Source organism: Helianthus annuus, chromosome 17 (assembly GCF_002127325.2).
Source record: "Helianthus annuus cultivar XRQ/B chromosome 17, HanXRQr2.0-SUNRISE, whole genome shotgun sequence".
Lineage (NCBI taxonomy): Eukaryota > Viridiplantae > Streptophyta > Magnoliopsida > Asterales > Asteraceae > Helianthus > Helianthus annuus.
The window spans coordinates 93,988,074-93,996,520 of NC_035449.2; the positions used below are offsets into that span (position 1 = coordinate 93,988,074).

Consider the following 8,447-nt stretch of genomic DNA (forward strand, 5'->3'; position numbering starts at 1 on the left):
ATGTGATGTATCCAAGGCCTGCCAAGGATAACATTACAACAGGATAAGCAATCTATAACAAAGTTTTTTTGATAAGAATGTAATCATTCAATATAGATTGGGAGTTTGATGTCCCCTAGAGTATTCTTGGTCTCCCCGCTGAACCCCACAAGCACTGAGGATCTTGGTACAATGTCGGATTCAGGAATATTCATCTTCTTAAGGACATCAAGCTGGATGATGTTCACAGAGCTTCCTCCATCTACAAGGATCCTGCGAAGAAAATGGTTAGAAATAAAAAGAGTAATAACAAGACCGTCATGATGAGGATCCTGAATGTCAACACGATCATTCTCATCAAAAGTTATGACTTTATCCATGGTAACTTGGATGTTCGAATGGGTCTGTCTCCATTTTCCATCTTGGTTTCTTTGGCATGTCTTTTAGCTGCTGAAAAGGAAGTACCACAAATGTCTGGTCCTCCAGATATGAAGTTTATAACTTGTGCATCTGCTGGAGGAGCTGGAGCTTTTTCCGGGATCCTTTCAGGATCCTGGGTTCTCGACTTCTTTCGTCCCAAAAGTTCCTTTAAATGCCCCTTGCTTAACAAGTAACCAATTTCTTTTCTTAGTGCAATACACTCTTCAGTGAGAAGCCCAAAATCCTCGTGATAAGCACACCATTTTGACTTGTCTTTTGTAGCAGCTGGTTTATCACTTTTTCTTAGCCACCTACCTTTTTCACCTAAATTCTGCATTGCAAGAATTAGTTCATTGTTATCAACAGAAAAACAGTATTCAGAGATTGGAGGATAATCCTCATCATCCTCTTCCTGTTCCACTGCATGCACATTCTGGTTATCAGACTTGTTGTAGGATTTGAACTTGTTGTTCTTGAAAGAGGATCCTTGCTTTTCCTGTTTTGAGGATCCTGCTACTCTTTCCTGGATCCTTTTGTCATCCTCTAATCGGATGAACCTAAGGGCCCTGGTTCTTACTTCATCGAGATTCCTGCATGGGGTCATAACAAGATCATCATAGAATAATGAATCCCTAAGCAATCCCATTTTAAAGGCTTCAACAGCCGTAGCTATATCCAAATTAGGAATATCTAATGATTCTTTACTAAACTTAGTGATATAATCTCTAAGTGATTCATTGTGTGTTGATGCATGGAATGTCTGTTGACTACGTCTGCATTAGGTCTCAGGTCAAAATAGGTCAACATAGGGTCTTGAAAGTCAAAATTAGATTGTATGTTGATAGGTCCGCTTTTGTGAACATTGTTTAGAAAGAGGTCCGCTTATAGGGTTTCAAACAAGTTCGCTTTTGTGTTAAGATTGATAGATTCGCTTATTCGACAGTCCATATAAGCGAACCACACCACACTATATATACCTGATGTGTTTATTTGTGCATGTAACGTTGGAGCGGACCTAGATCATTGTTGCTGTAACGAAACTCTGTCAAAACTATATCAGAAAGCAATAAAAGTGAAGGATTTGAACGAGAAAAGTGGTGTAACTTCATTTATGTTGATTCCGCCTTCATACGTGAATATGAACATTCTTACACTGACTGTTTAGGGTCGGAACACGGTCCAACATTGTGTTATCCTATAAAAATCACTAGTTAATCGTTCAAACTTTCTACTACAAGAAAACTGGTTATTAAACAAGTTAACTAGATTAGCAAATGAAGTAATAGAGTAAGGGGGAAGACTTAGCAGCCATTTAAGGGCTGATCCTGTGAGCGTGGATCCAAAACCCTTGCGTAAACATGCTTCTTTCAACCTTTCTAGGATGGGGTTAATCTCCATCCTTTCTCTGTATTGAGTTATGTGTTCTTCAGGATTTGTGGAGCCATCATATAACTTCATGCTTGGTATCTGGAACCTCTTGGGTATCTCAGCATCACAAATAGGTGGTGCAAAACGAGATATCTTATGGCTCCCATCTGCAATTTCAGGAATAGGCTTAACTACCCCTGGAACACTGGATATCATATCCTTGAGCTTTTTTAATTCTCTAGCCATAGCTTGATTGATACTTGTATCCTGCATAAGGCCATGGTTAGTGGTATAAGAATTATTGAAAGTGTTACCTCTCGGTGGATTCAAGCTTGGAATCCCGGATGTGTATCCATATTGTCGAGGCTCTGGTATGATCGAAGGACGAGAAGAAGCAATGGTTTGCATTGGAATGAAGTCTCCTTGATGGACATCAGAATTTCCAGGTTGCAGACTTCTTAAGGATCCTAGATCCTGCGGAGCATTGGATCCTTGATGCACTGTGAATGGGGGTCTTGGAGGATAAGCCATGGATCCGAAGACCTGAGAGGATCCTTGAACTTGAGAGGATCCTTGAACCTGAGAGGATCCTTGAACCTGAGAGGATCCTTGAACCTGCTGCGTCCCCATGTATCCTCCCGAGCTGATGAAGGATCCTTGATGCTAAGAGAAGGATCCTGCTGGTTGAAAATAGGATCCTAATGCCTGGGACGTTGCTGAGGATTCGTAGTGCATTCCTCTTGTTCCACCCAAGTATTGGACATCTGGAGCTGCAGAATGCTGAGAGGTTATGACTGGAGTGTCGAAATTCAAGGATCTGGGCATCAATGGGGAATGATCCTCTACCGATCTCTTCTGTTTCTAGATATCTCCAATTTCTCTAAGAATCCTTTCGTTTGTCTTATCCTGCTGCTGTATGTGATCCTTTATCTGCAAAATTAAAGTAAAAAGATTACTAGTAGTAGGAGTATAAGATGCAGAAGAAGTTGGAGGTTTTGAGAAAATAGGAGTCGGTTTCTTTTCAGCATTCTTCTGGGATCCAGAAGGTGCTGGAGGCAAAGGTGGAACGCCCTGGGATGAATTGACCGCAGACATTGCACTTGAAGTGTTCTTCACTGAAGAAGCCATCTGCTTGGTTGCAACGAACCGAAATGAGCACAAAAACAAGAATTCCTTAGGAATGAAGCACCAATTGCCCCACGGTGGGCGCAAACTGTTTTGGTCAAAAATCAAGCAATGATAATGCAACCAAACTTTCTGTTGTGAGGTATGATGCTTGAATCAATGAACAATATTAAGGATCACTCTGAAATGTAATGAACAAGTGACACAGAGATTTACACGAGGAAAAAGCCCTTGATCAATGTTTTGGTTAAAAATCTAATGAGGATAATGCAACCAAACTCTTAGTTACGGGGAATGATGCTTGAAATGAAGAACAATAATAAGGATCACTTAGATGTAAATTGCACAAATGACACAAGGATTTATACGAGGAAAAAGCCCTTGATCAATGAATGATATCCGGCATAAAAAACCTCGGGTGATGGAAACTACCGATCACCAAGCTCAAATAAATCAATAAAAGTTTACAACTTCGGATAGTGACGAGCTAAGTACAAGGATCACTATGGTTAATCGTCTAAAAGTGTGCGATTTGTTAAGTGTTTGTTGAGAGCTTTGAGACTGCAATTGCACAAGAGTGTGTGTGTAACCGAAAATGGCTAAGTGTTCTAATTTTAGCTCGTCACCCCTTTTAAAAATGAAAGCTCACTAAGCTAACTAATTGTCCGACTTTTGTGCCATGCTCCCACGTTCTCCACAACGTCCATTTCTATTCAAATGTGTGCGAAATACCCGTGGAATATTCCATAGTAACGTTGCCAAGACCAAGTCAAGCTCAATACTCCTGCAAAACAATACGAAACACAAATAGCCAATCGTTAGTATGAGGATCACTACGCCAAAACAGGGATACATCCACACAAAAAAAGTGTGACTATATGTCTTTCGTCACACTTATTTTTTTCAGGTCAAGTGTGACCAAAGCTCGAGTCATCGTAGATATCATACAGCCACACACACTTTTTAGTGGCCGTAGAACTTAAAAATGTGGCTAAAAGGTACCAACATTTTTTGCTAAAATCTAGCACTTTCTCCATTAAGTGTGGCTAAAGGATAGCAACGGGCACATGTATTTACTTTAAGTGTGACTTTTACTATTATATAGTCACATGAATTATCAAAAAAATGTGTTTTAGCCACATCAATTAAAAAAAAGTGTGGCAAAAAGGGTTGTTGTAATTAAGCATATTGTCCATTAAGTGTGGCTAAAAGATAACAACAACCACATGAATTACTGTAAGTGTGGTCGTTTCTATTATATAGTCACATGAATTTATTGTAAGTGTGGCTAAAAACTATTACTAGACACATAAACCACTTTTATAATTTGAAGTGTGGCTATTGTCTGACCTTTCGTCACACGTATTTGTTTCCCATATGACATTTGTTATCATCTCGTCACACAAAAAAAAATGATGATTGTGTGGCTGTTGTCTAACATTTAGTCACACATATTTTCTTTTCCTATATCGTTTGGTACCATTTCGTCACATAAGCAAAAAAACAAAGTGGCTAATGGTTATTTATAGCCATCCAAAATTCTGTAATTTTAAGTGTGGCTTTTATCTATCATTTGGCCACACATATTTGGTTGTGGTTCTATGTGGCTATTTTCATATAATTAGCAATTTTATTTTCAAATGTTTATAAAATTAAAACAGTAGTAACATCAAAAACCCAAAAAACAAATTTAATGACATTAACAATAATAAACCAAAACCCATGCATAAGTTTTAAATTTAAATACTAGATACATAAACTTCTAAGTTCTAATCAAAAGATATATACAAATGTGCAGCAACTCCAAGATAACTTGCATTACTCACTCCTAGGAGCACTTGTAACAATACTTTTGTCTCAAACTGTCACTCCTAGCCGCACTTGCAAGTTGTAACAACACAACCTTCTCTCATTCCCTGCATAGTATATATACAAAGCATCAGTAAATGCTCCTATTTATGAGCAACAACTAAGGTGCGATTGAACGTAAAACAATCAAGCTGCAGAGAATGCTATGTGTTCATAAACTAATGATATCTGCTAACTTTCTCTCTCTCTAAATTCTACTCAATTCTAGGTCACTTTCTTCTCTAGCAATTCACGACTATTTTATTCCCTGACCCAAACAAGCACCCAATAATCTTTGCCAATACCAACAATTTTTGATGCGTGATACAAATGCTAAGTTTAACCAAAATTATTTATACAAAAATCAACTTTAAATATCCTTCAACTAATTACAACTTTAAATTCCTTCGACTAACTACAGATTTGTTTGAAATGAACCCTGGGCAGCAAGTTCCATACTAAAGAAAAAAACCAGCAAAGAAGTAGTAGTAGGTGTAAAGACTGTTAAATACAAGAAATGAAGATGTTCAACTACAGGACACACAGTGCGCTTCTAGGGGTTCATTAACAATATGAAAAAAAAAAAAATTAATATACATGTTTAGCAACAATCATGGGATTTTCAGTGTTTGATCACCTGCGTGTACAGTACTACAATATTTTCCAAAAATCCAAAGATAGAAATGGCTCACAGTTGAGATGTTAGAAATTTTTGTAGGCCTTGAAACATCAGCAGTAGCAAAAATTTCATCATCATGATCAAAATCTATGTTGTGTAGTAAAGCACATAATGAAACTTTAAGTATAAATGTCCTATTGTTCTAATAAACTATAAAAATAAATAAATGACATACACCTGCAATCATATTACATACCTCGATACAATGTTAGCTGAATGATAGAGCTCCACATATCTAAGTTTTGCTATCACCCTTCTAGTCGACTAATCGAGAAATATAAACATTAGTGATTATTTCAATTTTGCTACACAAACATAGAAATGGTCATATTCATAGGTACCGGTATTGTGTAAATGTAGACCGCACAGATTGAAAATCAGACAAAGCTGAACTATACCTTCCCTTTGCATGACAACAGCATCCTTTTTATGGTGGTTCCGTGATGGATTCACTAGTTGATGCCATTTTTGTAAGTAACATTGTTGCAGGTCATTAACTGTAGAAAATGGACGACTACAAGTTAATATACATGAATAATCATAGTTAAAAAAGCACTTATTTAACTTGAAATGACCTGAGATTGAACACGTTTATTACCGAAAACCTTGGTAGTCAACTTCAATATTCATGAATAATCATGATTAAAAGAAGCACTTAGTTATTTTTTCATAAATTTATTATTATTTGAATATATATTTAATATAGTAATAAAAATTTACATAAACAATAGGCTCGTTTAGGTTTGCAAGCCGGCTCGAGCTCAATAAGTGAAGCCCGGGCATGGGCTCGTTTACTAAAGTAGCTTGTTTTTTAGACTCGGGCTCGTTTAAGCTCGTTCAAGCTTTTTTCAAGCCGAGCTCGAGTAGCTCGCGAGTAGCTTTGTAAAGGGTAGGGGTGTTCAAAAAGCTCGCGGCTTGCTCGAAGTTCGCTCGAAAAAAACTCAAAAAAAGCTCGGCTTGAAATTGGCTCGGTTGTAAACGAGCCAGCTCGGCTCGGTTCAGCTCGGCTCGGCTAGGTTTGAAAACGAGCCGAGCCCGAGCTAGGCCTGGCTCGGCTCGTGAGCCGGCTCGAATTATTTTATTTTTAATATATTAGTTTTAATAGAGACATAATATTGTGAATTTGTTAGCTTATATATATTCAAATCTCAATATTTAGTTAGTTCTTACAATTACGAATCTAGTGAATTCTTATATGATTCTGATGTGTACACTTTGACTATCCAACTATGTGTATGTGTTTTGCAGATGATGTAACTGAGATCAAATAAAGAACTGATAAGAACTAATAATATGATTCTGAAACATACACTATCAGTATCAATAAATAACTAATAATATGATTCTAATACATAAACTTTGATTATCCTACAATCACTTTTGTCTCACATCGCAGAGAACACAAACACTGAGGGAACACCTCCCCTATAAAAATCAAGGTGAAACCAACAAAAGAATAATAAGCTATACTTACATATTTTATTCTTTGGCCAAAAAAAGTTACATATTTAAGTCTTTGGCTTAATTACGTTGCAATCAAATCATGTATGAGTGCTTATATACTTGTCAACTTAACTGTTCTTGATTAGATCGAGCTAAATCGAGTCGGCTCGAATTTATAATCGAGTCGAGCTCGAGCCCTAAACCTCAGCTCGATTTATAATTCGAGCTTGAGCCGAGCCGAGCTCGAGCTAGGCCTTGCTCGGCTTGACTCGGCTCGTTAACAGCCCTAGTAAAGGGCGCCTTCACCTGTTCATATATCATAAATTGATATGAACGTAACCTTCAAATTAAGTTGAGGAAACTTAAGTAATAGCAAAATACTTAAACATAGCAGTGCAGAACACATTACATCTGGAACTTGTTTCTCATTTGAAGAAAGCACACTAGACATCACCTAAAAAAATCACTAACTGTGAGAAAAAAAAGTACAATATAAAGTTGTTAATAAGGAAACAACTAACAAGCCATTCTATCACACATACCTGACCCTCATGATAAAATCCAGCAGGGAAAAATGGTCGTATAAGCCGATCAATGAGCCGCCCGCATAAAAGTTCTCGTTCTTTTAGGGAACATTCCCTCCTCACATACGTACCTGGAATTTCTCTTTATCAACCAATCTTTAACAACAATACAAAACGCAAATTCAAATTAAACAATATAGTAGAAACATACAAACAGTAAGAGGTAGTATGACCCATACCTAACACAACCGCACCTTTAGCCGAGAAAACTGTGGGCAGAACATTAGAACACCTTCGCTCTATATTTGGGTTAAGCTCGACCTACGCTTTTGTTTGCCGCTCATCAGAGGTAGACGATTCCACCTGAATCACCTCTTTATGCAATTGAAAACCAACATCCAAAAGAGATTCTTCAGAAATTTGGGGCGGGGAAGACAAATCTGGAGGCCAATTGAAGTGCGAAGGAAGAATCCATCGAAAAATTGATTTAACAAGGATTCATAATAGTGGTTAATTTGTAGGTTCCATTGGTTAGGGTTTCGTTGAGATTAAATGAGGATGTGATAGTATCTCTCCCCCAAATGCGATACCGTCGCCGGGGAGGCAGTGGGGAGGGAGTGGGGTGGGGTGATGGTGAAGCGGGTGGAGAATGAAAGGGTGGCATTTTGGGAGGAGTTGAATAAGCAGATGGATGTAAGGTGGCATGATTTTGAACTGAAACGAGAAGAAATTAAAAGATTTGGTTCTTGAAATCATGAATTTGAAGGATGAAACCTGTAACTACTGTAACTACCATAAGTTTTGGGGAGACAGAGTGTTTTACAATTGGAGAAGGAGAGAGTTGGGGTTTAGAATGGAGATGAGTGGGAAACTGAAATTTTCGTGGTGAAAATATGAAATTTTGATTTTTTTTTGGAGGAAACTTTTTGAGACTGTTTGTTTATGTCTTAATAAGGCTCTTAGTTTAGATCTTTTACTGGTTCAGCACTTAATGGTTCAAACTGTTTGTTTTACGATCAAATGTCTAAATGGTTCAGACATTTGCCTTTGAATGGTTAAGA

At 37.6% G+C, this 8,447-nt stretch overlaps 1 long non-coding RNA gene across 6 annotated transcripts; it reads right to left on the reverse strand.

Annotated features, from left to right (window-relative positions):
* Positions 1–4,565: 4,565 nt before the first annotated feature.
* LOC110923388 lies at positions 4,566–8,228 on the reverse strand. 6 transcript variants are annotated; one of them, XR_002584043.2, is made up of 6 exons: positions 7,641–8,228; positions 7,405–7,517; positions 7,272–7,316; positions 5,818–5,916; positions 5,616–5,683; positions 4,566–4,808 (listed from the first exon to the last, which is right to left on the reverse strand). It is a non-coding gene; the product is annotated as an uncharacterized LOC110923388 (long non-coding RNA). The 6 variants fall into 6 exon arrangements; XR_002584042.2 differs by having other exon boundaries at positions 7,405–7,542; XR_004886840.1 differs by having other exon boundaries at positions 5,761–5,916; positions 7,405–7,542.
* Positions 8,229–8,447: the final 219 nt, after the last annotated feature.